The 14,837-nt window shown below is 42.3% G+C and overlaps 1 protein-coding gene across 4 annotated transcripts in view; it reads left to right on the top strand.

The window, feature by feature from the left end:
- The window catches only part of AGAP1 (ArfGAP with GTPase domain, ankyrin repeat and PH domain 1), a 645,107-nt gene that overhangs the window by 393,012 nt on the left and 237,258 nt on the right, over positions 1-14,837 (top strand). The gene's annotated exons all lie outside the window — the stretch shown is intronic.

Raw genomic sequence — 14,837 nt, 5'->3', positions numbered from 1 at the left:
ATTGGAAAAATAGTTTCAAGGACATGAATTCAGGAAGCATAAAAATAAGGAAACATGGAGTTGGTATGCTTTTAATGAGAAACGGTCTCAAGAATATTTTCAAAGAAAAAGTACTGAAAAATTAGAAATATTGAGGCATAGCTTTTCAGTGTCATATCCAGTAGACTAGTCACACACACACACATATTCCAGTATTAGAATGAAAGCTGTGCATCTACTGAAAATGTATTCAAAACATCAAAGTCAATGTGTTAGCAAAGAACTGCCATGATTTCATCTAAGGATCTGGTCCTTTGGTTCTGTATGGTACATCACCACCACCACCTCATCAGTAATGATAGTACATGAGTATTAGGTTAGCAGAAGTTGAATTTGTGCATGCATGATCACTGTGGTACATAAGAATGGTCATACTAGGTGAGATCAGTGGTCCATCTAGCCCAGTATCCTGTCTTTTGACAGTGGACTGTGGCCAATGCTTTAGAGGGAATGAACACGACAAAGCAATTTATTGAGTAATCCATCCCCTATCATCCAGTCTCCGCTTCTGACACCCAGAGGTTTAGGGACACCCGGAGCATGGGGCTCTGTCCCTGACCATCTTGGCTATTAGTCCTTGGTGGATCTGTCCTACAACTTACCTTATTCTTTTTGGAATGCATTTATACTTTTGGCCTTCACAACATCCCCTGGCAAGGAGTTCCACAGGTTGACTGTGTGTTGTATGAAGAAGGACTTCCTTATGGTTTTTTTTAAACCTGCTGCCTATTAATTTGTTGGGTGATCCCTGTTCCTTGTTGTAGACGTGCGGACTCACCCCTGTGGCGCCTCCTGCTGGTCGTCCTCGGGAATTAGCTCACTTCCAGCCAGGAGTGCTCTCTGCAGGCCGGTGATCCGCCTGTCCTCTTGGCCCCTGTGTCCCTCCCTGGACCCGGTGCCCTTTTAACTGGGGTGTTGCCCCCTGGCAGTACCCCACCAATCTGGGTCTCCCCTCCCTGGGGAACCCCCAACCCACTATCCCCACTTTGCCTCAGTTTTGGCTACTGCCCAGTCTCCATCTAGCCCCAGTTCACTGGGGCAGACTGCATTATCAGCCACTCACCATAAGCAAAGGGGTTTGGACCTGCTGCCTCTGCCTACCCATGGGATGCCCCTTTGCAACCCCAGTACCCAGTTGGCCTTACCCTAGGCCTGCAGCCTGGGGGGGTTTCCAGGCCAGAGCTCCCCAGCTCCTCTTGCCTTCCCCCAGCCCTGCTCCACCTTGGGCACCCAGGTACACTCCCCAGCAGCCAGGCCCTTCTCCCTCTAAAGGCAGAGAGAGACTGTTTGCTCCTGGCTTCCCTGGCCTTTTTATACAGGCCAGCTGGGGCCTGATTAGGGTGTGGCCCAGCTGCAGCCGCTTCCCCAATCAGCCCAGCTTTTAGAGCTGCAGCTTTTAAGCCCTTCTAGCACTAGCCACAGCCTTCTCCTGGGCTGTTTTAAGCCCCAAAGGGCAGGAGCGGGTAACCACTCTGCTACACTTGTGTTGTTTAGGGGTGAATAACATTTTCTATTCACTTTTTTTGCACCATTCCAGATTTTATACACTTCTGTCATATCCCTCCCTCCCCTTAGTAATCTATTTTCTAAGATGAACAGTCCTGATCTTTTTAACTCTCCTCATATGGAAGCTGTTCCATGCCATCATGGTTTTGCCGTTCTCTGTACTTTTTCCAATTCTAGTATATATTTTTTTAGATGGGACGGCCAGAACTACACGCAGTATTCAAGGTGTGGGCGTACTATGGATTTATATAGTGGCATTATCATAGAAACATAGAATATCATGGTTGGAAGGGACCTCAGGAGGTCATCTAGTCCAACCCCCTGCTCAAAGCAGGACCAATCCCCAGTATTATGCTCTCTGTCTTATCTATCCCTTTCCTAATGGTTCTTAACATTGCTAGCTTTTTTGACAGCTGCTGCACATTGAGAGGATGTTTTCAGGGAATTATCTATGATGACTCTAAGATCTCTTTCTTGAATGGAAACAGTTAATTTGGACCCCATCATTTTCAGTGTATAATTGGGATTATTTTTTTCCTATGTGCGTTAATTTGCATTTATCTGTACTGAATTTCATCTGGCATTTTGTTGCCCTGTTGCCCAGTTTTGTGAGATCCTTTTGTTACCAGCACTTTGAACTAGCATCCTGGTGAATTCTGTAACTACAGGCACTTTCTAAAATAAATCAGATTTATTTGAAAATGAGTAACATTTCATAAATTAAAGAGCTTGGCAATAAAAAGTGTTTTCCTGTCCAGTTGGGTTGCCCATCAGCCATCTACTGCAGCTCTTGTGTCTGGTAGTATGTTTTCAGTTACTGAGGCCATGGCTACACTTGCAAATTTGCAGCGCTGCAGCAGGGTGTGAAAACACACCCTCTCCAGCGCTGCAAATTGCAGCGCTGCAAAGCGCCAGTGTGGTCAAAGCCCCCAGCGCTGTACATTATTCCCCACAGGGAGGTGGAGTACGGACAGCGCTGGGAGAGCTCTCTCCCAGCGCTGGCGCTTTGACTACACTTAGCGCTTCAAAGCGCTGCCGCGGCAGCGCTTTGAAGTGCAAGTGTAGCCATAGCCTGAGACTCTAGGCTTGGGTTTGTATATTGCCTTAGAAGGCCTGGCTGTTTTTTATATACAGATACTTATTTTTTCTCTGCATATGAATGTAATATTGGAAAGAGAAAAAGCAGTGTTAATTGTAAATCTCTTTGAGATGCACCTGTTTAACAGCTTTTGGGCCCTTTAAAATTGAGAGCTGTACAAGCAGGGTGCAGGAATGGGAGTAAGCATGTGACCTACAGGAAGCGAGATATACGTGGTTTTGCCTTTTAGACAGGGCTAGAAAACAGGAGATGTCAGGGAAGCCCCAGTGTGGGTCTCCCCAGAGCAGCCAGGAAGGGCTACTAAATGGGATGGGTGTGTCCTCTCCCTTCCCAGCTGTCAGATAAAGACTCTTTACTAGGAAATAATTAGTGGGAGAAGGGAAAAAAACAGTAAGCTGTAAAGGTTTCTAGAAAAAATATTGTCTATTTTTAAAGTTAAAGAAAGGAGGGGGAAAAGAAACAACAAAAAGAATGGAGGACAGATTTTTAAATTTTGTTGAAAGGAATAACAAATTAATGAGGAGTGCATAAACACCAAAAGGCCACGGTACTTGAGGTGCTGATGGCTTCAGGCCTGAAATGTGGAGCTGAACCACCAACTAGAAGCAACTCATCAGCACCTCTGCCAATGCCTAGTAGCTAAGCACCTCAGAGCTGCTTCCCATTGACCAGTTTTCATGTTTTTATCTATCAATTTCAGTGATGAACGCATTGACACTGATGCACCACAGCACTCAAGATGCAGTTGTGTCCATTGTCGAAGTCTATAAGGGTGAGATACAATGGCACATTGGCAACTGTTTTTTTAAATAAATTTTAACTAAACCTCTAAAACCTACATTGAGCAGGGGATATGTGAGTTGTGGAGAATAGATGGAAGGGCATGAAGAGCCACAACATGGCTCCCCTCTTTCCCAGCAACACTTCCTCTGTCTGCCCTCCTCTTCTTTCAGCCCCGTCCCGTCCACTGCCCTCAACCAATTTTAAATGTTAAAAATCAGTACATGTGTAAACACCTAAAACTTCAGTGGGTCAAAGGGAAACCAGGGGAGAGGAGAGTAAGCACCAGGAGTAGAAGGGAAAGTGTCAGCAAGGAGTGGGAGAGTGACTACGAAAGGGTGCAGGATGGGCATGTTGCTGGAGGAGCAAGAAGAGCATACCTGGGGAGAACACTAGTGGTGGCCAGGGTCCTGATTCCATTACATTTCCCATTGCAAGATAGGAATGTAGGAATTAATACATTGGATCAGACTGGTGGTCCATCTAGTTCTGTATGTTGTCATGGACAGAGACCATTACTAGATGTTTCAGAGGAAGGTATAGGAAACCTTAGGCAGTTGTGGGATAACTTGCCTACTGGGAAAATTTCTTCGTCTAACCCCCAATCATTAGAGGTTGGCTTTAACCCTGGAGCTTGAAGGTGTGTGTGCCTTTTAAAAATCCTATTCCATTATTTTCATATTTAGTTTTGTAACTCTGTTTTTTATCTGTGTATATGTCTAATTCTGAATCCTGCTGAGCTCTTGACCACAAAGATATCTTGTGACAATGACCGTTTTGTAGGTATGTTCAAGTTTTGTAAGTGCCTGTCACCCTGGTATCTGACCATTAGCATTATTGTACAAATTATAGAAATATTGGTAAACACTTTGCTGTTATATCTACCAACATATATGTGCTGCCCATTGGTTACCCCCCTTAACATTATGATCAAAGAAAGGTAAGAGGATGGCAGTGGCAGTTGTTACTGCACCAATACACTGGCATTTTAAAACTTTGCAAGCCACACGTGAGGGCGCGGGTCCCAGAGCCCAGGCTCCATCCTGAGCTTGAATGCCTACCCTGCATTTTACAGCCTCCCAACTTGAGTCCCACAAGACCAAGTCAGCTGACGCAGGGCAGCCCCGGGTGTTCAAGTCCAGGACATACCCCTGGCATAAAAGGAACAAAAAAGGAAAGGGTGGAGGCTGACGCCATTATAGGAGCAAAATAAAGATAGCTGTGTTGTTGCTCTGACAGAAACCTGCACTTTGTAAGTTTGTGTTAATGAATGACATGCTAAGTTGGGTGCCAGTGTATGCAGGTTAGCTGGAGATTTCAGTTTATTTTAAATTATTCATCTGGTGTTACATTTCTCAACAACAGCTGTTAGCTAACTGGTATTTTGTCTAAGCTTGCGTGTGCCTTGTTCAGTTGTCACCATTAAACGGATTAAAATATTTACAATTATTGATTTCCGAATTTTCACTGTATTGCCTATGACAGGTTTTAAAAATGCTACAATAACATTAGCTACGTGCATTCTAAATATTTTAATAGTGACCTGTGGGTGTGTACTACTGTCCATAATCTTCAAATGTTAAAAATATCATCTATGGTAGTGTTGTTAGCTTTATACTTTAAGACATTTAACCAGTTGTAACTATATCTTTGCCCTAGTTATTTTGTTTCGTGAAGATCCTTGAAGCACTTTCCCTTTTCATCTGAGCTAAGCAGGTATCCTGTCGGTGTTGTTCGTTAGAGCTCAAAGTAAAAATGACTTTGTTCTGTGCTATGTTAAATTGGCTGGTTAATTCTGGTGTTATTTACCCTGTAATTCATTAGTTTTACTCTACCATTGGCAGCTGACAGGCTGTAATTTCACGCCTTGCAATAAAAGATGTCTCATAATCTGCTTCATTTAGCAGCAAGAGAATTTAATGAAATTAACTGCAGTCCTAATTATGCCAGTGAATACTAAAGACTGCTATCAAGTTTCCTGCGAAAAGGACAAGGTCTACCTCATGAAGGATTTAGAATATAATTTCCTGGGAAAAGTTGCAAATGTCTCCTTCTATTGGCCAACAAGGGCCAATTAAAAGTGCTGATGTGACTTCAGTGAACTAGTTTGTTCTGAGGATCTCTCACAAGGAATCATTATTATTTTTAATCAAGTTTTTTAAAGAAGTTCCTTCGCTTGGTGGTAATAACTATCCTGCAAATGTACTTATTGTGCTTACATTTCCAATAAACCGTTTTTCTTTTTGTAGTAACTTGTTGCTAATGCGCTATTCTCTTGAAGCTGAAATTCTGGGTTCAAATGCGGTGTTGATTATTAGTGAAAATACTGTATTGCTCTCTGTATGTATAGTTCTCAGTGGACGCTTCTTAGTTTGTCCTAATTTGGCATCATTGTTAATTGTTTTTCTTGAAGAGGTGCCCAAGATTTCAAAGTCATGTAAGATTTTCACAGATCCTAACAAGCACCCCATCCGGGCCACCCACTAGGAGTGCTGCTGGGAAAGGATGCTTGCTAGGGTCAGTGACAGAGATCAAGGTATTCAGGACAGAGCTATGAGGAGAAGCTTACCCAAAGTCAATCTACCTGCACCACCCTATATCTCCAGATCTGCTATCAGTCCCTTAGTTTTGCAAATCTTAAACATGTTGAAGATTTTGAATGGGGGACGAACTATTAGTAATTATTTCAAATTAATTGCATGGTGCTGGCAGTCTGAAGTTCTGTAGCCCTAAGCTTATTTGTGAGATGTTAGTGTATGTGCATCGGATTGAAAAATCCAGAGTATTGAGTGACTTCTTCCTAGTGATTGTGAGAGATGTTTTTAGAGGAGCAGTCCTATGTTGTGGAATCTTTAAAACTTCTCTTTGAAGATTTTGCAAAGTGTTTCTGCTGTTTCTTCTGACGCATACATTTTGTGTGTATTTGTAACTGATATTTTATGAATCTTACATTGACTGTTAGCAGACTTATCTTTAGTTTCAATTTTTAAAAATGTATTGGTGTCTGAAACCAAATCTGTGCTAAGCGACTTCTAAGCAGTTACTAGTGCCACTGTTGGACAAAACACTGTGGAATTTAACCACCATTTTATGGCTTAAATGCTGGTAAATGTGGTTAATTGGAAAAACTTTTAACTGCAAAGAATTTCCCTATGAATAGCCTTCATAATAACCATCTCACTGTAAAACGCAAAATGCGTTGCTCACAAGGACAACTGTACTATAAAGATGAAGTGTGTTGATCAAATTACCTGAGATGATAATCTTCGGGTGAATAACTTCTGTATTGATGAATGGGAAAAGTCGTCTTTTCTACCTAATATTGTCAGTGTGGTGGGGAGGGGAGCAGAGTGAGTGGTGGTGTAAGTGCACATGCAGTTGCTTCCATAGTTCTGTTTATATTTTGAAACTAAATGTCTACAAGTTCAACTTTCAGTGATTCAGTGGTTTTGACCAGCCCTCTGCCTCTCTCTTCCTATGCCTGCCCTTCACGTAATACTTTGTTTTCTGTGGAGGTAAAACACTTAATATTTTGGAAGCTTAAAAAGTCACTTCTCCCAAACAACTTACAAAGCTTTCGAGGTTGAATTCTGGCTATGAACTTCTCTGTAGCCATTGGTGAGCCTACTAACCTGAGGTCAGAACACTGTTGGAGTGCAGTGAAAATTATGGAGATCCATGTATGTAAGGAAGGAGAGATTTTGGTAGTCAAAGAGAGAATAAAATCTGGTTGGAGAGACTTGAAAGACTAAAGAGAAATGTATTTTATCTTTGCAAGGGATTGCTCTTAACTACTGGACCTTTTATTGCATTGTTAAAGGTCAAGAAAGAGGAACAGATTCTTCTCAATGTATTAAATTAGTGATATATATATTGAGGTCAAAGAACCCTAAAAAAACCTGTGCTTTTCCATGAAAATCTCCTTTGTGAATCTGAGGGCACTTCGAAAACTGGTTTGTGATGTGGAGAAGCAACATGATGCACAGAACTGGGATCGAATCAAAAAATAAAAAATGGCTACCCAGACAATGTAAAAGATACCGACTGATGGAAGTAAACATAGCAATACAGTTGAGAAAAATAGTGCAGGACTTTGTTTTTTACAGCATAACGATCATGTAGAAAATGAAATGTGAAAAAGTGTCTGAAGCATAGTAATCATTTACAATTTAGAAGTAAAATGAGATCTCAACAGCTGGGGAGGCCAAAATAAAAGTACACTGAAACTCAGTAGATCAAGTTTTAGGGGAATAGTAGAATTCTGGGTCAGACTGAACATGGTAAAATAACAAAGGAAAAGTATTCAAAGATAAATATATTGCTAATTGCCAAAAATTTGATCAAAAAAGATACTAGAAATGAAAGAGAACAACAAGAAAATGGGGTGAATATGTGAAGCTGAATTTAAAGAAGCACAGATAAAGGTTACAGAAAAAAAATTAGTGTGGAACAATAAAAACAAATGCCAAAATACTGTACAATTTTTTTTTTCAACTTAAGGCACAAGTTAGTGAGACTAGGCCTTGGAGATATCCAGGCTTATATTTTAAGAGGTGTTAGTTTACGAAGTTGTTTGCTTTCGTGTTCACGATGAAGAATTGTGGGGCAGATGTTGATGACGTACGTTTCCGAAAGGTGGAAAGAAAAAACGACACTGAAAAGACACTCAGGATTATCACATCTGCAAAGACACTCAAGAAATTACTTTGCCTGAACACTGATAAGAGTTCAAATCAAGAGGCTTCCTCCTCACATTTCTAAAAGATGAAGCAAATAGGAAGGAATTCCTTGTTCTATTTTTTTAGTTGATTTTTCATTTGTCTGTATCATGTGCTCTCTGCACAGTAGACACACTAAAATACCAACATTGATACAAATGTATAAAATAATTCTTCTAAAAATTGACCTCTGGAAAACCTTCCCAACACCAGACTGTCTTCATTCCCTTCTCTGGAAACAGGTGAGCCTTGTAGAAAATCCTGAAGGCCTCCAAATCAAGACCCTGGCAAACCAAATGGGAAGTGAATGGAATATAGAGAGAATCCAGAAAACTTCACTTCTGAATATGTACTCTACAAAGGGGAAACCAATCCAGATCTGAATCTGCAAAGGGGAATGCTCAAGGAGCAATGATTTAATGACAAATATTTAGATTTTATAAAAAGCAAGTATTCAGAGTTTAAAATTGATAGAAATATCTTGATGAACAGTGTCTTGGATTTCAACTTTCTCATGCAGTGTTTGCAACCCTGCCATTGCACCATTGCAGTATTGCACTAGTGCATGATAGGCTAAAGTTGGATAATGAAATCCAGATTAGTCAGTTTCACTGCAAGTCAAAAAGCAAAAATTCTTTGTTAATGGTTAAAAGTAACTTTTTATTTTTCAAATTATTTCAGTTTTAGTAATCTAAAGTCTTGGCAACAGGTAACAATATTTAGTTTTTAATTACAACAGTTTTAACTTGACAGTGTCATTTCAATGAAGATTGGGAGCATGGATTTACAAAACTGAAATCATGCCTAACAAATCCACTAGAATTTTTTGATCAGAATCACTATAGGTGGGTTTTTCAACTGTATTAATACAACATTGAGGAAGGAGAGAGATTTCCAAATATAAAATACTTAATCTCCAGGTTATTATAAAATATTGCTAAAGTATTTTATAGTGCACAAACATATGAAGGATTGTGGGAAGAAAGGTGGCTGATGCAGTTGAGTGTAGACAAAGTCATGAAATAAGCCTATGAACAGAACATGAAAAGTTAATGTAATTTGTAATAACTCTGGTTTAATACAGGTACTCATGAATTAAGACCACTTTGTAGATAAATTACTACTTTCCAAATAGTGTTTAACAGCGATTAAAAAAAGGCAAACCAAAAATGCTTGGATGCACAAATAGTTTCCATAAATTGGAAGGCATTCTTCTTCTGCTGTAAAAGGGAGCAGTGAGACAGTGTGAAATATTGTATAGATCTGGTCATCTTATCATAAAAAGGATACTATAGAAATGGAAAAGCTTCAGCAGATTGATACAGGGACTTGAGGATCTCACTTATTCAGAAAGGTTAGAGAAACCGGGTCTGCAGTCTTTGGAAATGAGATTAAGCGGAGCCTTCATTGAATAGAGTGGATTGATGCTACAAGGCTGTTTGAGCTGAAAAGTAGAAGACAAGGGGGCAGGGGCTTAAGCTAAGGAAAGGCCAGTTACCCCAGGAATTTAGATAGTGATAAAATAGAAACTGTCAACATATTACATGGAAAACCCAGTTTGGAATCCTAGTGTATGTTAGTTTGGTTAAGGGTTTAAATGTTCATTTCTTAGCTACACTTGATGTGTCCAGTTAACTTCGAACTTTGAAGGAATAAGGTTTAGTTGAGTACCAATGGACTAGACTGCAAACTTTTAGCACCCAAAATTAAAAGCTCAGTTTAAAATGTGGAATAGATCAGAAGCCCATGAAGGCAGAAACTTAGCTGGGAAAAGGGGCTTTGATGTGCATAATGTCTATTGTTTAATGTCTGGTTTTTGCTTTTAAATGGCAGTGCACAGCATGGGAGCATTGCCCTCCCATTGTGCAACAGAGGGTGCTTTGGGTGGTAACGAAAAAAAGAGAAATGTTCCATCCTGTGAGGAAAAAGTTGACAGGTATGAATGCTTTTGGAGATCTTTTTTAAGAAATTGTGTGTTAAAGTGTGCAAATTTGAAGTAAGCATACTGGGTGTGTGTGTGCAAGAGAAAGTTAGCAGTCAGTCAAGTTTTATCTCTTAATGAATAGAGACTGCTGAAGTAAGGGTTAGGTAATTGAGTTTATAATTAATTAGCCATAACCCTCATCAGATAAAGCAGTTGTCGAGATTTTTTTTATCTCCTTTCTCTCCCCAGGGTCTGCCCTTCTTTGTCCTTGCACTGACAGCCAGCACTTATCTTAGGCCTTCTCCAGGACTGTGCCCATCAACCCCTCCCCCCTTTTGCTGATTTTGGTGGTCAGCCGAGACCCTTATTGTACTATAAGGCTCACAATCAGCCTAGCTGTCGGGTGCTTGGATGATGAATTAGCAGTAGGAGTTTACGTATAGGTGAACTCCAGATTGGACCACCGATAGCTTGCAGAGCGGCTTCTGTTTGTTAGCCTCTTTCTACAGCTCTGATATACTGCTGACACTTTGCAACAAAGAGGTTAAAAAGGTAGATGTAGCAATGGTGCATTCCTTCAGAAAGTTAGGCTACTTACAAAGAACCCTTAATTCCTTCTGCCATGCAATTCATTATAACAATACAGAGAAAATAAATGAGATTTTACACCATTTCTTTTGGTGACCTTATCTCCCTTATATTGTGGGTCAGACTAGTTTGCTTACAAGGGTACAAACTTTGGACATATATTTTCAAAACATACAAGGTGGATGGTATCATCTTGTTGAACCCGATTAAGGGGACTTATGTGTCAAATGGTTTCCTCTATCAAAGCACTGTCCTTCTATAGATGTGTTGGAGGAAAGGCACTTTCATGCTGTGATTACAGTCAGTTCATGTCATTGAGTTGGTTTTAGACAGGTTTACCTGCTGGAGAAGAGTAGCTTTCAAAAACAACACTGGGGGTTTCTGTTCATTTAGAATTTCTGAATTAGAGATGAGAGAAGAAAAGGCTCCTGTGTCTCGTAATATTGACTTTCAGGCTTATGATCAGTGCCGTTTCTTCTTAATCTGGGCGGGAGCACCACAAAATTGTAGCTGAATCTCCTGATGGGGGAGGGGAGTTGATTCTTCTGAAAGTCTGTAAAGCCCTGCTCCCCTGTGGTTGCCATTCGTTTTTAAGTAGATTGGTAAATCTTTTCTTTTTCCTTGCAACGTTAGCTGTAACATGTATTTCTAGCTTGACTTTGACAATCTTTTGTGGAATCAAGTAACAGAAACCTTCATTGGGCATTCGTGTGTATTCCACAGTACAATTTTACTGCACAGTAGTGAAGTACTTAACTTTCTTTAAGACTGTAGTTTGTGTGGGAGATTACTGATGACACAACAAACCAGTTACATTTTGTGATAACAGTAGACAACCAATAAGCTAGAAGTCGACCAAATAAGTCTTAACGCTACAGCTATTCTGCCATAGCAATCATCGTTATATTTCTTGTTGTGAGATCTGCACTCCAGATTATCAAAGGGCATAAGGCACAAAATTAGCTGTTCTGAATTTTAAGTGTTTTTGTTGTTGAAAATCTTCAGTTAGGTAACATTTGTGCATATAGTCCAGTCCAGGAAAGTGGAATTCCATTTACCCTTCCCTGTAGTTGAGCAGTAAAGGGAAGGAGTGAAGAAGACAATTCATTGGACTACATTTTGCTGAAATCTGGGTCACACTCTGATATCAACGTGATAAGCTGAATATAGATTGTTTTTTGAAAATAAAAGTTCAGCGTTCATAGCAAAACATTGAAACATATGAGAGACATTAATCTGCACTAAACTGAATTTCCTGCTTCCATCTCATACTGTATCTTTTTCAGCTTAAGGGTGGTTAATTTATTTTGCTGGTTAGTTCAGCTGAAACAGTCTGATGTGATTTACTACAGCATCATTTTAGAGAAGAATCAAAATGAGCAGTTTACTAGTAAACCTCACCATTTTCTTTCACCTTGTGAATGTTCCGCCTGCCTCTAGTCAGTGATACCTGATTTCCTTTCTAAATGGATTGGCAGAAACAACTTGCTGTGGTGTTTGCTCCTTAATTTTTATCATTAAGGAGAGGGACTGTGTCCAGATCCTGTTTTGTTTGTGTTTAGCCACTTTAAGTTACCAAAATATGTATCCCTTAGATATATTACTTTGGGCAAAATGAAAAATAATAAAATGCGAAGGGGGTTGTTTTCCCTAGAGGGGTTGAAGCTGCATGGGACAAGTGTCAGTTACTCTATTGTGGAGGGGTTCTAGTACTTGTTTGGCTATGAAATGTTCTGAATCATTAGCTTTACGGCTACCGTAAGGCAAATTCAATTCTTCTTTGAATGCTTGCACACGTTAGGTGTGCGCGCTGCGCACTGTTGCTTGAGATTTTTCTCTCAGTGCTGTCCCTCGGGCCAGCTCTAGAGCCCTCTGGTGCCGCACACATGTGCCGGTAAAAGGAGCAGTGCTGGCCCCACACCCTCTCAGTTCTTTCTTACGGCCCATGGCGGTTGCTGGAACATCTCCTCTTGCTTCAGCAAGGCGTATTCAGTGGTTTTTCTCTTCGGCTTAGTTTATTTGTTCAGTAGTAGTGTAACTAGTATTGGTTAGTCCCCCTCGCTTAGCGTAGAGGGGCTCCCTTTGCCCCTGGGGCCAGGCATGCCCAGGTTTCAAACCTTGTACCTACTGTGGCAGTGTTGTGTTTCTGGCACTAAATGCCATGAGTGACCTACAAGCTAGTTGTCTGAAGTGTCTGGGAGAGAACCACATACAAGAGCGCTGTCAGATCTGTTGGGACTTTGTCTCATATGAAGAAAGACAGGGAGGCTAGACTGAGGGCTATCCTAACGGAAGCCACACTTAGACCAGTATCGGAGCCAAGCCAACTGGACCTGGCACCGAGCACTTCGGCTTCAGTACGAAGCGCCCTTCTGGCACCGCATGTTTCTCGGCACCGTTCTCCATCCCCAGTGCAGAGGAAGAAACAGTGATCCAAGAGAGGACACTTGCCAGTGCCGAGAAAGGATGAACGGGGAAGGCAGCCGAGTGCGACCCACATCGGGCCACTCCTGCACCTCTGGTCCCCTGATGGCACTGTCGACTCCACCCCGTGGGCCATTAAGTTTGGTGCAGGACCTCCCACCGATGCCAGGAAATCCTTGCAGTGCTAGCGGGATCACAGTGCCTTCTACCCTGGAGACCTTTGCAGCGGCTAGAGACCTACTGTCTTTCTCGGTACTGTCAATGTCGATGGGACAACCACCAGCTCCGATGAGCACGAGCAGAAGAGCACATGGGGCGCCAATCTCTTGCCTGGCACTGGGGCCCTCAGTACCATCTAGAGGCAAGCCAGCCTTTCTTTCATCGGCGAGATCATCCCCAATCTGGCCCCAGTCTCCAGACCCTTGGCACTGACCAGTGGAAGCAAGGAGTACCACTTCCCCATGGTCACCTCAGGAGGACCCTTCTTCAGACTGAGTGGAACCCTATGGCCTTCCCAAAAGCCACCACCATTACCCATCCTACATCCTGTAGGAACACGGTGCATGTCCCCCAGTTGCATCTCGCTGGGAAGACAGTCGCTGATGTAGTGGCTGTTCTGGAACCCATGTGGGTTTCCTCCAGTACCAGCACTGCCGTTGCACCCATCCTACTCTGTGGCGTCCAAGAAGCAGGACCCCACACCGCTCCATTCGGCACCCAACCCTGACTCCAGTACCGAGCCCAGTACTGACAGACAAGACATGGGCCCCAAGGACATAATAAGGGCAGAAGAAGAGACAGCTTCCTCGCTGGTTCAGGCCTCTTCCTCCTCCCTAGATGAGACCATCTTGGGGCCGAATGGCTCGCTGCCAAAAGATGACTTTAGGGCCCATGAAGAGCTTCTAAAGAGAATAGCTGCTAACCTGGGGCTTAAGGTTGAGATACTCAAGGGGTCTTCCCATAGCATCATTGATACTTTGGCTGCAGCAGCACCATCTAAAATGGCCCTACCCATCAACGAGGCTGTTACGGGTCTGGTTAGAGCCCTGTGGCAAACCCGATCTTCTCTCCCTCTCACTTTGAAGAGGGCAGAGAAGTACCACCACTTGCCAGCAAAGTGGTGCGAATACTTGTATTCTCACCCTCCTCCCAGGTTTCTAGTGGTCACAGTGGCAATGAGAGGGACAGACAAGTCCAGACAAAGCCAGGCAAGTGCTACCCCCAGATAGAAAGACTCAATTAAACTAGATCTGTTTGGCAGGACAGTTTATTCAACAGGCAGATTACAATTTGCTATCTCTAACTAACAAGCTCTGCTTCGGAGGCACAATTACAATATGTGGCACTCTGTAGCGAAATTTAAAGACTCGCTGCCTCAGGACTCCAGGCAAGAGTTTTCTGCCCTCCTTAGAGGAGGGAAAGAACATAGCCAGAGCCTCATCCCTGATGGTCTGGGCTGCAGCTGACACAGCAACCAGAATGATGGCTTCCGTGGTGGTCATCAAGTGATGCTTATGGCTGCAATCTATGGGGCTACCACCTGAGGTCCAGCAGTCAATCCGGGACCTCCCATTTGAGGTTACCTCCCTTCTTTCAGAGCAAACAGACACAAAGCTCCATGGTCTGAAGGACTCTGGGACTATCCTCAGGTGCCTGGGCGTCTATGCTCTGGCTCCTTTGAAGAAGCATTTCAAGCTCCAGCAGGCGGCCCACTTCTCGGCTCCACAATTGCAACAGGATCTGTTCAAGAAAAGGAACA

This window comes from Mauremys mutica, chromosome 10 (genome assembly GCF_020497125.1).
Source record: "Mauremys mutica isolate MM-2020 ecotype Southern chromosome 10, ASM2049712v1, whole genome shotgun sequence".
Lineage (NCBI taxonomy): Eukaryota > Metazoa > Chordata > Testudines > Geoemydidae > Mauremys > Mauremys mutica.
This window is presented reverse-complemented; position numbering and strand designations above follow the sequence as displayed.